The sequence below is a fragment of the Amblyomma americanum genome, chromosome 2 (assembly GCF_052857255.1).
Source record: "Amblyomma americanum isolate KBUSLIRL-KWMA chromosome 2, ASM5285725v1, whole genome shotgun sequence".
Lineage (NCBI taxonomy): Eukaryota > Metazoa > Arthropoda > Arachnida > Ixodida > Ixodidae > Amblyomma > Amblyomma americanum.
This window is the reverse complement of record NC_135498.1, coordinates 14,534,837-14,551,587: the sequence shown is the minus strand read 5'-3', so window position 1 is coordinate 14,551,587 and position 16,751 is coordinate 14,534,837. Positions and strand designations below refer to the sequence as shown.

Here is a 16,751-nt window from a genome sequence, read left to right as displayed (position 1 = left end):
GGGTTGGGGATGGGGGGAATAGCGGGGTTGGAGGGGCAGGCCCAAACCATGTGATAGGTGTCAGAGGACACTGCACTACAGTGTGGGCAGCTGCCACTAAAGGAGGGGTCAAAATGTTTTAGTGCTGCCGGGCACAGCAATGTATTGGTGAGAAGGCGGAGAAGGAGCCGCTCATTCGCCTTCTTCAGGCCTTTACATGGACTAGGGTAAAGGCGATGACAATTTTGATAATATGTTGTAATATCTTTGAATGTATAGACCGGATTAAAATCGGGTTCCTGATCGGATGGGGAGGAGAAAACAGCCCGGTGAGAGAGCGCGCGGGCGGCTGCGTCTGCTGCCTCGTTTCCTGCCAACCCCTGATGAGCAGGGGCCCATATGAGGTAACGGTGTGCGGGGTCCGTATCCCGTATGCAATTTTGGTATATTCGATAGGCTAGGAAGGGAGTGCAGCCTTGTTCGACGTTCCGACAGGCCCCTCGCGAGTCGGTGATTATGTATTTTGAATTGGAATGTGAGGCCGCGAGAGCAATCGCGACCTCTTCTGCTTGTGTTGCACTGCGGGCTCTGAAAGTTAGGCCGTTAACTGTGTTGCTGTTGTGAACTACCGCGGCCGTGTACCATCCCCCGTGGTGAGGGCCGGAGGCGTCCACGTAGTAGACACCTGTTTTGTTGCCATAATATCGGGCTAGCGCTTCCGCTCGTGCCAGGCGCCGACCATTATGGTCTTCGTGTGACATGTTTGCTGGAAGAGGCCGCACGTCTCCACAGTTCCGGGATGCGAAACCTGTCTTCCATTGGAGGGGTGTGTTGGATATGGAGTCGAGCAAGAAGGCGGCGACCCGACTCCGTTAGCGACAGGCGCGTGTACTGGTTTGTAAGGTGCGCCTCCCGGAGCTCCCGGAAAGTGTTCACCACCCCAAGAGCCATAAGCCGGCTGTTTGAAGTAGTGATGGGGAGGTCAAGGGCACGTTTAACAATTTTGCGAAGGATGACCTCAAGGGCGTCCTCCTCTTGTTTCCGTAGGTGGAGATAAGGGGGGAGCCGGCGGTGTGTAAACGCGCCGGGTATCTCGGCAGTAGGTAAGAATATCTGAACGTAAAAGCAGGCACTCCTGGGATGGAGGAGAAGGTCCAACAAGTGAGACCTCGGGCGAAGGAGTGGACCTCCTCGTTGCCCGGGCGGCCTGCGTGTGCGGGGGTCCAGATAAGGGTTACGGGATGGTTTGGGTGCCAGAAGCGTAGAAGCCGAGCCACGGTGCGGGATATCGGGCCTTTGGCGAAATTGGTTAGGGCGGATTTTGAGTCGCAGAGAATTTTGGTGGACCCCGCCACGGTGGCTCAGTGGTTAGGGCGCTCGACTACTGATCCGGAGTTCCCGGGTTCGAACCCGACCGCGGCGGCTGCGTTTTTATGGAGAAAAATTAAACGGTAAGGCGCCCGTGTGCTGTGCGATGTCAGTGCACGTTAAAGATCCCCAAGTGGTCGAAATTATTCCGGAGCCCTCCACTACGGCACCTCTCCTTTCTCCTTTCACTCCCTCCTTTACCCTTCCCTTACGGCGCGGTTCAGGTGTCCAACGATATATGAGAGATACTGCGCCATTTCCTTTCCCCTCAAAACCAATCATTTTATTTAATTTTGGTGGCAGAGGTGGAGAATCATGAGAGCGACAGAGGTGGAGATGACAGCGAGTGCAATTTCTCTGCAATTTCCGATGAGTCTGTGGTGACGGATCCTGATGCAATTAATCGGGCCTGATTATTAGCGACGGCGAGAACCATGCGGGAGCCCGACGAGTACGCTGCCGCGTTCACGTAGGCTACCTCCGAACTGTTGCCGTAGGGTCTGTGTAGGGCTTTGGCGCGGGCTGCCCTGTGTTAAATCGGTTTTTGAGGAACAGAAATGGCGCAGTAATTGTCTCACATCTTGGTGGACAGCCGAACCGCGCCGTAAGAGAAGAGAGGAAGGTGGGAGTGAAAGAAGAAAGAGAAAAATAGGTGCCACGGCTCCGAAATAATTTCGACCACCTGGGGATCTTCAACGTGCACTGACATCGCACAGCACGGGCGCCTTTTTTGGCGCTGATATCGAAACGCGGGTAGGGTGCCTCGATGCGCGCGCCCTCTCCGCCGCACGGAGCGGCGGAGAGGGCGCGCGCATCGAGCGGCGGAGAGGGCGCGCGCATCGAGGCACCCTAAACGCGGGCGTCGCGGCCGGGTTTCGATACCTCTTTCTTCATTTCTTCTTTCACTTTCTTACGGCGCGGTTCAGGTGTCCGCCGATATGTGAGACAGATACTGCGCCATTTCCTTTCCCCAAAAACCAATTATCCATTTTTTTTTTTAGCGCCGGTTAGGGTGCTTCGAACGTGTCCCTTGCGCGGCGGCGTGGGGGAGCGTGCGCGCATCGAGGCCGTTAGCTTTGTAGCCTCGATGCAGCGTTTTTTTTTTTTCAGGTGGTGAAAAACTTTTATTGACATGAAGGCCTAAAATAAGGAAAATTACGCACCAGCATTGCGGGCGGCCTTCAGGCTGCCGGTTGTGGCGTCCAGACTGTGCCTTGTCGCGATGTCCTCTGTCCAGGTCATCAGCGAAAGTTGGAGATCCGGCGGCTACAGGTGCTGGACAAAGCAGCCTCCCACTGCTGCGGACTGTTCAGGTGTCGAGAGGCAGGGGGCAATTGTGCCGGGGCAGGAGAATAAGATATGAGCGTACGTAGTCGGCTTTTGAGCTTCACTTCACTTTATTACCTTAAAGGCCCCAGGGATTGGGGGTGTTACATAAGGGGTGGGTTACATGTATAAAACATATTTAATAAACAAAGAAAACACGTAAGGTACATAAATTATTCGCTGTTAAATATAGTCTCTAAACAATTCACAAATGCTGTTGGACAGGTGATTGCGGCGATGCCGTGTGGAAGGCTGTTCCAGTCCGTGGCTGAACGTGGAAAGAATGACGATGCAAATGTAGTAGTGCGCTTTTTGACTGGGGTACGAGACTGGGCAACTTGAAGGGGATGACCAATGCGGGGGGAAATGCGTGCCGGCGGATTGATGTAGGGCGGATGAAGAAGTGAGCTGTAATAAAATTTATGAAACAAGCACATACTAGTGATACGACGTCTACAAGCTAGAGATGTTAAGCCTGCCTCTGCTTTTAATGACGATATTCTAACATTATATGAATAGCACGATTATATGAATCTTGTGGCTCGACTTAATATGTACTGATTCTAGGAAATTTGTTAGATAATTTTGGTTAGGACTCCAAATAGCAGAGGCGTATTCTAATTTAGAACGGGCAAGTGATTTGTAGGCAAGTAATTTTATGTTTTGTGGCGCATGGCGTAGATGTCGTTTTAAGAATCCAAGGCTTCTGTTAGCGGATGATATGAGTTTTGTCACATGCGCGTTCCAGGTTAGATCATTGGACAATGTTACGCCGAGGTATTTATAAGTCTGAGTTAATTCTACCGTGACGTGCGAGATTTTATACGAGAAGAGGAGAGGATTACGTTTTCGGTTAAATGACACGAGTTTACATTTATTGGGGCTTAATTCCATGAGCCATTGTTTACACCAGTCCTGTATGCTGATTAAGTCATTCTGGAGGGCGAACTGATCAGAAGCGTTATTGATTGTGAGATAGATGACACAGCCATCGGCAAAAATACGGACGTTGTCACATAAGCTGTCACATAAGCGGCAAACCGGCGATTACGTTCCGGGGTTGCAAGACGTGCTGGAGTAAGAAAGGTGTGGGCGTTAAGGTGGCTTTTCAGGAGGTGAGATGACTTTGGGGCATGGGCTCATTTAGCCACATCAAAATATTTGTAGAAATAGGCGTTTTCGCGTCTTTGACACATGAGAGCGTCAATTACAGCTTCCAGACACTGAAGTTTATTACAGCTTTCTCGCAATTGTAGGGGTCCTCGCAATCCTTGCTCCCCAAAATGATCGACCAGTTGCGGTCGCCACTGTGTAAAGGAACGCGGCATCGAGACAGCGCAATGTAGGGCATCCTAACGATATAGGCGCTGTCTTTGAAGCGAGAACAGGGCATCTCGAGCGCGAGGCTACACAAATATATCTGTATATCTAACCATGATGATGGCACGTGCAGTCGGTGGCAAATCTAAAAAAAAAAAAACAAGCAGTCGAGCATATATTGCTGGAATGGGGCAGTATCTATCCAGATGTCGACGCAGGCACCATTAATAAGGGGCTTTTTTTTTCACCTACACTGGCTACAGAAGTGTAGCCAGTGGTCTTACAGAGAACGCAGGCAAGGCGAATGCATCTGCGGTAGGCTTTAGTATGAAAGATTGGCTGATTGCTGGCTTAAAAACAGGGCAGTAACTCAAAATACATGTACAGGTTTCAACATCAGTAGAGAGCAAATATCACTGGAATTTCTATTCAAAATGGGAGATTTTATGGACAGCACTTCAGCTTTGGCAGATCGGTCAGCGAAATATATTAAAAAAATCTAAGGACGATTACGATACTCTCTAATCTGAAATTTGATCGCGGCTCTGTCTGCTTCGGCGGCGCGAACGGCAGAGTGAGACCCCCCCCCCCCCCCCCACCTCCAGAATTAGGGCACATCCTGCTTCCAGACAACTGGGAATGGGAGACCCTGCTGCGGAGGTGGGACCCGAACATACAAGATATCCTCAAGCGTGCCTACGAGGTATAGTAGGCCTAACCTTCTGGCCATCCTGTAGGGCAATGTAACCCGACCCTGTATAACTATCCGGTCAAATAAAGGTTTCTTCTCTGTCTCGACTGCGTCACCGCTAACTCATGGGTCCTCCCGGAGGCGGAGAAGATCTTAAGCTTCGGCAGCGCGAACGGCAGGTTCCCCTCGGCGAAGTTGCTGAGCCTCTGCTTGGGCAGCTTGTTTTGCAGCAGCAGCAGACGAAGCATTTTACCGGTCAGCGACGCTTAATCTTCAGGAAGAACTGGCTGAGATGTGCGATGTAGGTGCACGTTAAAGAACCCCGGGTGGTTGAAATTTTAAGAGCCCTTTACTACGGCGTCCCTCATAGCTTCAGTCCCTTTGGGGCGCTAAACCCCCATAAACCAAAGCCATACCTCTGTAATTAACCCTGTTATTTGGCAACGTCGGCCACCTTATTTACGCAAACTACTCATTCGCCCACCTAACTCAAAGCCGCGTTCTGCTACGCTTGCCTTCTCTTGGTATCCAGTCCATTGCCCTTAACGACCATCGGTTATCTAGGCTTCGCGTTACATCCCCTGCCCAAGCCAATTCATTCCTTTCGATTTAGACTATAGATGTCATCAGGCCGTGCTTAACCCCTGACCCACCGTGCCCTCTTCCTGTTCCTTTCCGTAGCACGCTATACTTTGTCCTGAATTTAAGTGGAACACTTAAATGAATTAATCGAGTTTCGCTCGATCTATACTATATTTTCTTATGTCGGCTACCTTGCGCTTATTAACTTCGATAGCTCTGCCAGTTCTATTCTGTCCGTCGGGTTAGACGCTTTCATGCTCTAAGTTTCCTAATCAGATTTTTCGTTTCCCGAGATCTTGCCAGTGTCCCGTCGAGCCATTCTACCGCTTACTTCTAACGCGCACTTCGTAATGATAGGTGCGAGATTATCGTCCATTGTACATTAAGATCACCTTCCTCATTTAGAGCCGAGCACCTGTTCTGCAGCGATATCCTTAATTCTACTTTCCCTCTTACCGCTAACATTAATGGACATTTCAACAGATAAAACTGGCGTCAAATCAGACAGCACACAGCAAGAAAGACTGGACAAGCGCAACTTGCAACTGATTATTGACAGCGTGAGCAAGTGAATATAGGTAGGAATATTAAGAGGGTAAGGAGGACCCTGTCCAGTCTGCGTCTGTCCAGTCTTTTTTGCTTTGTGTTGTGTGATTTGGCGCGTTTTTTTTTTCTGTTGACATGCACCAGCTAGCACCCCAATGTGTTTTTTAATGGGCTTCCGCTTCACTAATTTCTTCCGTTCCCTCTTCACGTCTAAGCCAATTCGAGACCTTACGATTCTGTGGTCGCTACAACACACCTTTCCGACGACCTCCGCATCCTGCACGATACCAGGGTGAGCGCATAGCATGGTGCACTTCATTTTTAGTCTCACCTTTGGGGCTCTTCCATGTCCACTTCTTTCGTCTCCGGAAGAATAATCAAACATTTCTCTTCTGGGCAAAACACTACGAAATAGAAAGTCGCTGGCCTTTGGAAAGACGCTCTTTTTGGACATACATCTTCTGGATGTCGGAGTTGTGGAATAGATTTGCTACGAAGATGAGAGAGCATCTTACCTTTGTGGATGCAGCGCCAGGAAGGACTGAGAAGCGCGACGGTTGCGTCAACCACAATGCGCTCAAGCCGGCTGGCGCCGGCGAGCACACAATGGGGACAAAAAGCTCATACGAGGCTGCGGTGCAAATCATTTATTGGGAGTTGCTAGGAGAGAGACCGCGCTAGAAGGCACATGACACTTTTTTTGTTCCAGAATCAGGTATCGTGAGGAGAAGATGGAGTACATTTTTTGACGAACATGCTGAGCGCCGTAGCGAAGGGGATGTAGTAGTGGTAGTAGTAAAAAAAACGTGTCAGTAAAAAAGAATTAGGGGCATAGAGTTTGGGGGAGAGAGGGGGGGGGGGGGGCGGGGGCGGGAGCGGGAGGTGGTCGGTTTTACTTAGCCCAGGATCCCGTTGGCCTCCACCTTGGCTTTCGTCACCAGCATGAGCTGTCTGCCTGGGTCGGAGTCGGTCAGGAGGGCCTCCCACTGCTCTAGACTAGGGCTATTAATATTGGGTAATAAAGGGCTCTTTTCGCAGCCCAAGAATGCGCGGTCATCGCGTCCACTCTTTCATGTATCTATTTGCAATTGTGTGAGTGAAGTGGCCTGTTCTCTTCAGAGGTTTTCTGCCAGCGAAGAGTTCTTTTTACGCGCTCTCAACAACGTCTTCATTGCCTCCCCGTAAGGTAGTAGCATACTGAATGGTTTGACCGGCAAACTCTCCCTTCGGTTCGTAAACCCTCGAACAAAGGGTGTCTATAATGTGACATTTTCCTCAACTCCAAAGTGTCGAGGACCTAAATGGTGTGTTGAATGTTTGTGTTAGTTTTGTGTGTTTTTTGTTTGGAGAGGATCCTCGCAGCTTTGCAGCCGATCCTTCTGTCTCTCTAGGCCCTCGTCGCAGCCTGAGAATCCGTCGATACACAGCAGCTCAGTACCCGACGGTTGGCCTCCATCAGAGCCAGGGCTATGGCCACTTCTTCCGCTGCCTGTGTGGTCTCGATTCTGACGCACGGGTGATTGTCTTTCTTGTGACGTCCTACCACCTTCAAGTCTTCCTCCGTTCTGTACACGAACGCGTCCACATACAAAACCAGCTGTTTCTTGAGGAACTCCGACGATCTTGCCACACTTCTTCCCTCGTGGTTTTCTTCGGGTCTGTTTCTGTGCACTGGTTTTGCCTCGAAAATGCTCCTCGTTTTGCTGTCAATGTCTATCTTGTCTTCGACCCAGTCTTCCGCCTGGTGCTCCAGCTCTACCAGTGGTGCTCTACCAGCGGTCGTTCTTTTCAGTCTTTCCAGCTTAAATCTGAGCGTGCATGGTCTCGCTGTGATCCTCATACGTGCCGTACGCCTCCATGTGCATCAGCTTCTCGGTCGAGGCCCAGTTGATCACTCCTAAGGCTTGCTTATGCGCCTCTCTGACGCATGTTTCCATATTCGTTTCCCCTTTGTTGGGTGTTATGTAGTAAGGAAGCGCGTACATAATCCTCGGTATGATCAGAGCCGAAGTGATTCGCAACGACTCCCGCTCATTCACCCTTTTCTCTTTTTCGTATCCCTGCTGCGCGTCCTGCATATCTAACGTGGCAGTTTGGGCATGTTGGCATCGCATGGCAGGATAGAACAGAGCCCACAGGACGAGGACACGAGGAGGGAAACGACCCTGTCCCCGCGGTTCGTTGGCGAGAATAGCGCTTTGGCCGATGTTGTAAAATGCCCCTTTCAGTTCCACGATGAAGATTGCGCCTTTTTGAGTTCGTTATTTTCCTTAGTACAGTGTCCCTTAATTGGAGCATAACGTCTTGCATGGAGAGCAGCGTTCTGAACCAGAACACAGTGTCCGGAAACAGACCGTTGTCATCAGTGTATTTGCTCAGCCGAGTACTGATCACTTTCTCGTAGCTTTCCGAGACACGAGGTTATGAGATGGGCCTGAGATTTTCTAAGCTCGGCGTCTTCCCTGGTGTAGCTAGCACCACAATCTCGGCATATTTCTACTACGATGGGAACGTGCCCTTTTCCAAGTACTCGTTTATTAGTCTAGTCACGCTCTCTATCTGGTCGTCACTGAGGTTTCTGATCATGGAATTTGTCACTTGATCTTTGCTCAGTGCTGCATTCCTCGCGAACGACTTGACAGCCATGTATACCTCCAGTTATCGGTTCATCCAGCTTAGAGTTCCTTGACCCTGGGTGCAGGACGCAAGGCGCAGGACGGCACCTGCGCGTTCCCAACGTACTTGGACGAAATGCTGTAATCTGGACGTTCGTTCAGTTGTGTGTTACACGCTCTAACGTCTTGCTGTTTCCCTCTTCGTTTCCTCAAGTCTATGAGGGGCTTGAACAGCGCGCATGTTTTGGCGCTTCCCAGGTTCCCATTTAGTCCATCGCAAATTTGGTTCGAATTATCCTCAAGTTTGCGGCGCGGTCTATCTCCTTGTTGATTTGAGCTATTCCGATTCTCGGCTTCCTGTAGTGTTTTTGCTTCTTCCATCTTTTGGTCATCTTTTGGTTTTGGCCATCCATCTTTTGGTTTTCCTCTACGAGCCTCCCATAGATGTAGAAAACACTTCTTCACCAGTGGAAACTCGTCCTTACCTCTGGTTACTTTTTTTGTGTTGTCCCCGTGGATCTCCCGTCTACGTTTGGTTCACTTTTCGGAAAATTTTCTGAATCTGACTGTCGCCTTTCTCTGCATTCTGCTAAACCTTGTGGGCGTTATTTGCGTGCGAATCGCGTAATGGTCTCTTCGGAGGTTTTCCACAGTGTCGTACCACTCGTATTTTGCGATATTTCTTATGAAGATCGAATTAGGGCTAGTGTGTCTTGACGCGCTGTTTCCCCCCTTTAAGGGGGTATCTGATATCGGTGATGATCTCCAGCCCTTGTCTGTCTGCTCCGTCTAAGATCGTTTTTTCTTTCTTCGTACCGAGCTTGTAACCTCGCTCCTTGTGCGGAGCACTGAAGTCTCGTACAATCACGAGGCAGTTGTCTTTTGCCAGGCCGACAACCGCTCTAATGATTTCGCTAAATTGCCTTTTTCCGCGGTGGTGAATAAGTACGAATACGCTATTCTACCCGCGTTTCTTAGGTACCACGTTCATTAAAACGCGTTCTATGTCTTCTTCCGCCGTATATGCTTGTGCGTATAGTGACCCCCTTCTGACATACGATGGCCCCTTTTTGAAATCTGTCGCCTGCTACAGTGTCGTCTTCGGCGAAGTGTTTCCTGCAGCGCTGTTATCATGAATGGGTGTTTATGCTGCAGTACGTGTATATTAAAATCGGTCATCACCCTAAATCCCCTGCAATTCTATTGCCACATTGTAAGTTCATTTGTATTATCCATGCTGAGATTGTATTCTCCTGTGCCAAGTTCTGCGTGGTTAAGATCTTCGCAATTCAACTAAGGGTGGCCGGTTCGGGTCTGTCTTCTCTTTTCTGAACAGTTCTTCCGTTCTCAGACCTGCCATGTTCAACCTCCTCATGATCAGTTGTAGAGCCGTCATCACCGTGTTCTGCAGCTCCTGTATCTTGATGTAGCGGTTGCTGAGTACCTCTACCTTCCGTAACCTGTGGTGGTATGGCTACTTGCATCTGCGTTTTTGGTCTTCCTGTGGGATATTCTACCCTGTGTGCTTCTTTCAGCGCTGTAATGTGTCCATTTCATCTCTTTCTAGGCCGCGTGCCGTTGCACTGTTTCACTTCCATCATGCAAAACAAACCCGTCCAACAATATCGTGCTTTCGAGCTTCTCCTGAGTTTGATCGAAGCTATTGTTTGCTTCCCTTTGTTTCGTTTCTATAAACTAGAGTCGTTCGTTCTCCCGAGTTAACCTGTTCGTCTTTTCTAGGGCTTAGAATCTAGCCTGTATGGAATAGTCTAGAGCAGTGCGACAGACGGGAGACTCGCTCCTAGACCGACTCACCTTCTTGGGCTTCTTTTTGGTCGCGGAAGTGTCGGGAGTGTTCCCTTGGCTCCAGGCGTTCCCCCACCGTGCCCGGCGTATAGCTCGCACGTGGTAGACCCGGAAAGTTGGCTTCCTTGAAGAGCGTCGTTCGGCATGTACATGCTGTTGTCCCTGTTCCCGAGACTTGGATCACTGAAATGTCTTCTTTCCTCTTGTTTCGGCTTCTTCGCTGTTTATCCACAGCGGCCTCCCGTGGTAATAGCTGTCTTGTTATAGTTGCTTTGGTGTCTTCTTTTCTTGCCTTGTTGATATTGCTGACCCTATTGAGACGTCTGTTGCATCCTATTTCGCCTGTGCAGTGAGCTTCACCGCACCATTCGCACCTGGGATCGCAGCCTTCGAGATTCTAGACCTTCCAACGTTTGTGCGCCGGGTACTGTGGAATGGGCTGTAGTTCCAGGCAGACGTCTTGCCGGTGTCCCTGCAGAGGCACCTGAAGCACACCTGCTTTGTTGGCTGGTAACGGTACACTCTGTACAGTACTCCACCGCTGCCTCGGTCCGTCGAATGCGATGAGTGCCGACTCCGATTTCCCGAGCATTCTTGCGTAGACCGCGCGCACTCCCGGCGTTGCTATTTGGACGCGGTTCAATAAATTGTCTTGCGGGGTGCTGGTAATGACTACGTGTACCACTCCTAGGCCGTCAAGCTACAGGCATTGAAAGCGATTTGTCTCCGAGGCACAGCTTCCTCTCCTTTTTTAGTGCTTCCGCCTTTGCTCCACCCGGTCCGGACTATTATTATGTTTGAGATAAATTTTACCGCGACGAGCGTGTCGCCGTTGTACGTCATTACTTCACCAGGGATAGTATGTAGTCGCTGGGCTCGAAATATCCCGCTCTAAAGCCGTGGCTCGTCAGTCGGAATTCGATTTTGTGTTACCCCTTCGACAGCTGCACAACATCTCACCTACTAGCGAGGCTCTTCTATTATAATTTGTTTGTAGCGGAAGCCGGTGTCGTCCAGGGGAGCGTGGCATTCGATCTCGGTGTCGCAATTCTCCGCTGCTGCTGTTCGCTCGTTCTCGCTGGAGATTTGTTTGCCTAGCAGGGTGTGTCCACTTGGCCGGTGGCTTTCCTGTCCTACCGGACTTTATGCTCCACCTTCAACACTTGTCACGGAGTCTCGACCATCGGATAAACCCTTTTGTGTTCTTGAGGTCCCCTCCACATAGCTCCAGCATTCTTCGTGTTTGCAAGCTCCATGGCTTGGGGCTGCTCCGTATCCGGGGTCGTGGTGTGTGCTGCCGATGGTGCAGATGCCATGCCGTCGTGCACGAAATACGTCCAAATGGGTGTAGTGCGGTAAAGCCAGCGCACCTGCAGACACAACGGGCGATATAAACAAAATGGCACAAACATGGAATTGGCGCACCCACTCTGACAGCATCCAACCAACGCTGCTAGGCCCAGAATATTTATTTAGCCGAAAAACACTAAAGAAGAATCTCTGGGCATTTATCCTTGCGGAAAGCCGAATTTATTCTTTAGCAGGCGTGCGTGGTCGACAAGTGACTGGGCATTTAACGTGATGCTAAGGGTAGGGGTACGACGGAATGCGTGCGCATGTGTGACGGAATGTGTGTGCACGTGAGTGCGTGTGGAGGAGTGGTGGTGATGGGCCTCTGGCCTAGGGTGGGTGTTAAGATACATAAGTACAGCACATGTTGCACCTTAGCTTGACCTTTCGGTTTAGTGCGGTCGCTGTTAAGGCTCACATTACAGGGCTGTAGGGGCATGCGCGTACGACGATGATACGACCTCACAGAACGACACCTACACCCTATCGCTGTAAAATGTAAATTCTAAGACATGGAAGTAAAAGTCCCCTGCAGCAGGCCTACTCCGCAATAAAATAAATATCAGACAATGAAATAAAGCAATAGGTCAAAAGTAACATTTAGATGAGCAAAACAAAAGTGAGAGATAATGTGTGAAAAAACGCACTCAAGGACGCGAAAGTTGAGGTTTCGATCCTGAAGAGCCAGCTTCAAGGGGGAGACAGCCTCAAGGAGACGAAGGCGCGGCAGCAGTCTGCAAAGAAAGAAAATAAAAAAAAAACAATAAAGCAAGCAAGACTAACAAAATTGAACAACAGAGTGAAAACTAATGAAAATATGAAAGGCGTAAAAGTGTCACAAAGGCGGTTGAAAACATTTTACACAAGGCAGAATTCATGAAACATTCATGGCAAACAGAACAGAGGATGAGTCCTATCAATAGCTAATCATCATTATCATCAGCCTCGCTACGCCCACTGCAGTGCAAGGGCCTCTCCCATGTGTCTCCAATTAACCCTGTTTTTTGCGCGCATACGGTGGGCGCAGCTGGCAATCTTAATCTCATCCGCCCACCTAACTTTCTGCCGCCCCCTGCTATACGCTTGCCTTCTCTTGGAATCGCTACCCTTAAGGACCAGCGGTGGTGTTGCCTTCGTATCACATGCCCTGCCCAAGCACGTTTCTTCCTCTTGATTTCGACTAGGATATAATTAACCCGAGTTTTTTCCCTCACCCACTATGCCCATTTGCGGTCTCTTAACGTTACACCTATCATTTCTGTTTCCATAGCTCACTGCATTGTCCTTAACTTAAGCCGAACCCCCTTTCGTTAGCCTCCGCGTTTCTGCCCCGTAGGTGAGTTCCGGTAAGATACAGCTAACCAGTTCGGCCTAACGCAGAAAAGCAAAGTCCAAAAGCTGTTTGCTCACTCGAGGCAGACACATCAAGTCCTCGACGCGCAGCCTGGCGTCGTTGATGGCGGCAGCTCCATACGCCACGTCAGCAGAAGCTCCGAGCTGGCACACTGGAGCCCTCGCAGCGGCAACGACGGTCTGGGAGCAGCAGGTCACTGCGCTAACGCACCAGACGCGCAGACTGGGGGCCCTCGTGTCGACGGAAAGGAGCAGCGTATACCGTCGGTGTCCAGGCGGTGGGAAGGAGACAACGAAGCTAGCTTGCCGCGTTGCACTGCCGACGATTGGAATGTTGCGCCTAGTCAATGCACATTGTCTGCTGCTGCTGTTGTTGTTCGCTCGTTTTCGATGGACATTTGTTTGCCTCGCAAGGTGTGTTCTCCTGAGCGGTGGTTTTCCTGTCCTACTGGACTTTGCACTCCACTTTCAACACTTGTCACAGAGTCTCGACCATCGGGTAAACCCTTGTCTGTCCTTGCGGTCCCCTCCATAGCCCCAGTACCGTTGGTGTTTGCAAGCGCTTGGGGCTGCTCCGTACCCGGGGTCGTGGCGTGTACTGCCGATGGTGCAGCTGCCATGCCACGGTGCACGAAATAACACAGTCCAAATAGGTGTAGTGCGATAAAGCCAGCGCACCTGCAGATATAACGGGAGATATAAACAAAATGATGCAAACATGGAATTCGCGCGCCCACTCTGAAAGCATCCAACCAACGCTGCTAGGCCCAGAATATTTATTCGGCCGCAAAACACCGAAAAAGAATGCCTGGACGTTTACCCTAATTGTGGCAAGGCGAATTTGATCTTTAGCTGTCCTGTGTAGTCGACAAGTGACTGGACACTTAACGTGATGCTAAGGGTAGCGGTACGGCGAAGTGTGGGCGCGTATGTGACGGAATGTGTATGCGTGTGCGTGCGTGTGGAGGAGTGGTGGTGATAGGCGTCTAGCCTAGGGTGAATGTTTTAAGGTACATAAGTACAGTACATGTTGCACCTCAGCTTGACCTTTCGGTTTAGTGCGGTGGCTGTGAAGGCTCACGTTACAGGGCTTCAGGGGCGTGTGCGTACGTCGACGACACGACCTCACAGAACGACACCCTATACCTTGTAATTATAATTATATCATGTAAATATAAATATACCCTGTATATATAATATACCCTGTAATTATAATATACCCTGTAAAATATAAGACACGGAAGTAAAAGTACCCTGCAGCAGGCCTGCTCCACAATAAAATAAATATCCGATAATGAAATGGAGCAATAGGTCAAAAGTAATTTTTAGATGAGCAAAACAAAAGTGAGAGATAAGGTGTGAAAAAACGCACTCGAACGCGAAAGTTGAGGCCTCGATCCTGACGAGCCAGCTTCAAGGGGGAGACAGCCTCAAGGAGACGAAGGCGCGGCAGCAGACTGCAAAAAACAAACAAACAAACAAACAATAAAAAGAATAAAGCAAAATTAACAAAATTGAACAACAGAGTGAAAACTAATGAATACATGGAAGGCGTAAAAGTGTCACAAAGGCGGTTGAAAACATTTTACACAAGGCAGAATTCATGACACATTCATGGCAAACAGAATAGAGGATGAGTCCTATCAATAGCTAATCATCATTATCATCAGCCTCGCTACGCCCACTGCAGTGCAAGGGCCTCTCCCATGTGTCTCCAATTAACCCTGTTGTTCGCGGGCATACGGTGGGCGCAGCTGGCAATCTTCTTAATCTCATCCGCCCCCCTAACCTTCTGACGCCCCCTGCTACGCTTGCCTTCTCGGAATCCATTCCATTACCCTTAAGGGCCAGCGGTTATCTTGCCTTCGCATTACATGGCTTGCCGAAGCCCATTTCTGCCTCTTGATTTCGACTAGGATGTCATTAACCCGCGTTTGTTCCCGCACCCACTCTGCCCTCTTCCGGTCTCTTAACGTTACACCTATCATTTTTCTTTCCATAGCTCGCTGCATTGTCCTTAACTTAGCTGAACCCCTTTCGTTAGCCTCCGCGTTTCTGCCCCGCAGGTGAGTACTGGTAAGGTACAGCTAACCAGTTTGGCCTAACGCAGAAAAGCAAAGTCCAAAAGCTGTTTGCTCACTCGAGGCAGACACATCAAGTCCTCGACGCGCAGCCTGGCGTCGTTGATGGCGGCAGCTCCATACGCCACGTCGGCAGAAGCTCCGAGCTGGAACACTGGAGCGCTCGCACGCCGGTACGACGGCCCAGGAGCAGCAGGCCACCGCGTTGACGCACCAGGCGCGCTGACTGGGGGCCCTCGTGTTGGCGGGGAGGAGCAGCGTAGAGACCGTCGGTGTGTCCAGCCGGTGGGAAGCAGACGACGAAGCTCGCTTGCCGCGTTGCACTGACGACGATTAATTAGAACGTTGTGCACATGTGCCAAGTCGATGTGTCACGTTGGGTTTGTTGGTTGGCCTCAAATAAAGATGGCACATGCCCACTAGGGAGGAGTGGCCAAGACACTGGCAGTGACACAGGCGGACAGATTGGACGACGGAACGACAGGGGTTCTGTTAAACGGGAGATCAAAGACGGGACAATGGATTTATGTACATATTCGTATACAACGCATGTAATGTTTCAATTTTGCACTGACAAAGCGAGAAGGAAAAGAAAATCCAGAATTGGAGTCGCTGCGTCTGTAGAAGGAAATTTGGCAGCAGAGCGTATACTCCTGTTTCGTGCAAGCAAAGAAGCACCAATGAAAAGAACAACCACAGCGGACACAGGCAGACATAACTGCTGAAACAGAATTTGTAATGGGCACCTCCTCAAAGAAGAGAACTGGTGGCAGAACAGCAGGAAGTGATCTATTGTCTCAAGTTCGGCACAAAAAGGGCACAGTGGGGAAACCACCAGACCAGACCTGTGAAGGTAGAAATTCAGCAGAGGAACCCAGCAACGCAAACGAGTGAAAGATCTCCAGTCTTTGCTACTCCAAGGATGCAGAAGATGCTGATATTTGGCAGAAGATGTAAGAGCCGAGGCACCAAATGCTTGAAATATTGTGTAGCTCCGAAACCTTACTGCAGGTGTATATGCACAGGTTGGTAGGACAGCAATAATGAGGCCGCACAGAGAGGCCCTATAGCTAAAGAATCTGCAACCCCTGTTAAGTGAAAGCCCATGTACCCCGGTACTCAAAGCAACCTTACCAAATTTAGATGGAGCGGGATCAGGAACTTAAAGAGGCGTAATGTCCGACACTCAGTGGGTGAGGATAATGAACAGGAAATGGAGTCTATCACAACCATGACTTGGGAAACGGTCGTGTCCAATTTACGTAAGGCTAAGATTACTGCTAATAATTCGGTCATGTAAACTGGAGTGAAGTCAGGAAGACGGACAGAAAAGGACCAACCCAGTGAAGACGAAAAAATGCCCAAGCCTGCCTTTTCGCGATCCTAAAAGCCATCGGTAGCAACAAGAATGTCAGAAGGAAAGGACCTGAGGCGGTCCTGCAACAAACCGTGAAGGAGAGGAAATGGCTGAAGCTTTGCATTCTATGTGAAAATGTCATCAAATGCAATCTGGACAGAAGGAGAGATGTTATACATTAGGCGGACATCTGTTAAATGAATGTTTAAGGGATCAAGGAGAGACTGCACGAAACATATCTGCGGAGTATGCAAATGAGACCAGGCGGCGTTAAAAAAAAGCCTGCAGGTTAACTAAGAAATACTATATATACTGGAGGCGTGAAGAGGTGAGTCGCAAATGTCGGGATTTTGCTTTACAATCATTGAGTCGTTTTT

The 16,751-nt window shown here is 49.8% G+C and overlaps 1 long non-coding RNA gene across 1 annotated transcript; it reads right to left on the bottom strand.

Annotated features, from left to right (window-relative positions):
- Window positions 1–8,600: 8,600 nt before the first annotated feature.
- Window positions 8,601–13,432, bottom strand: LOC144119550 (uncharacterized). The gene is made up of 4 exons (XR_013312392.1): window positions 13,419–13,432; window positions 12,994–13,138; window positions 12,231–12,317; window positions 8,601–11,603 (listed from the first exon to the last, which is right to left on the bottom strand). It is a non-coding gene; the product is annotated as an uncharacterized LOC144119550 (long non-coding RNA).
- Between the last annotated feature and the right edge of the window lie 3,319 nt (window positions 13,433–16,751).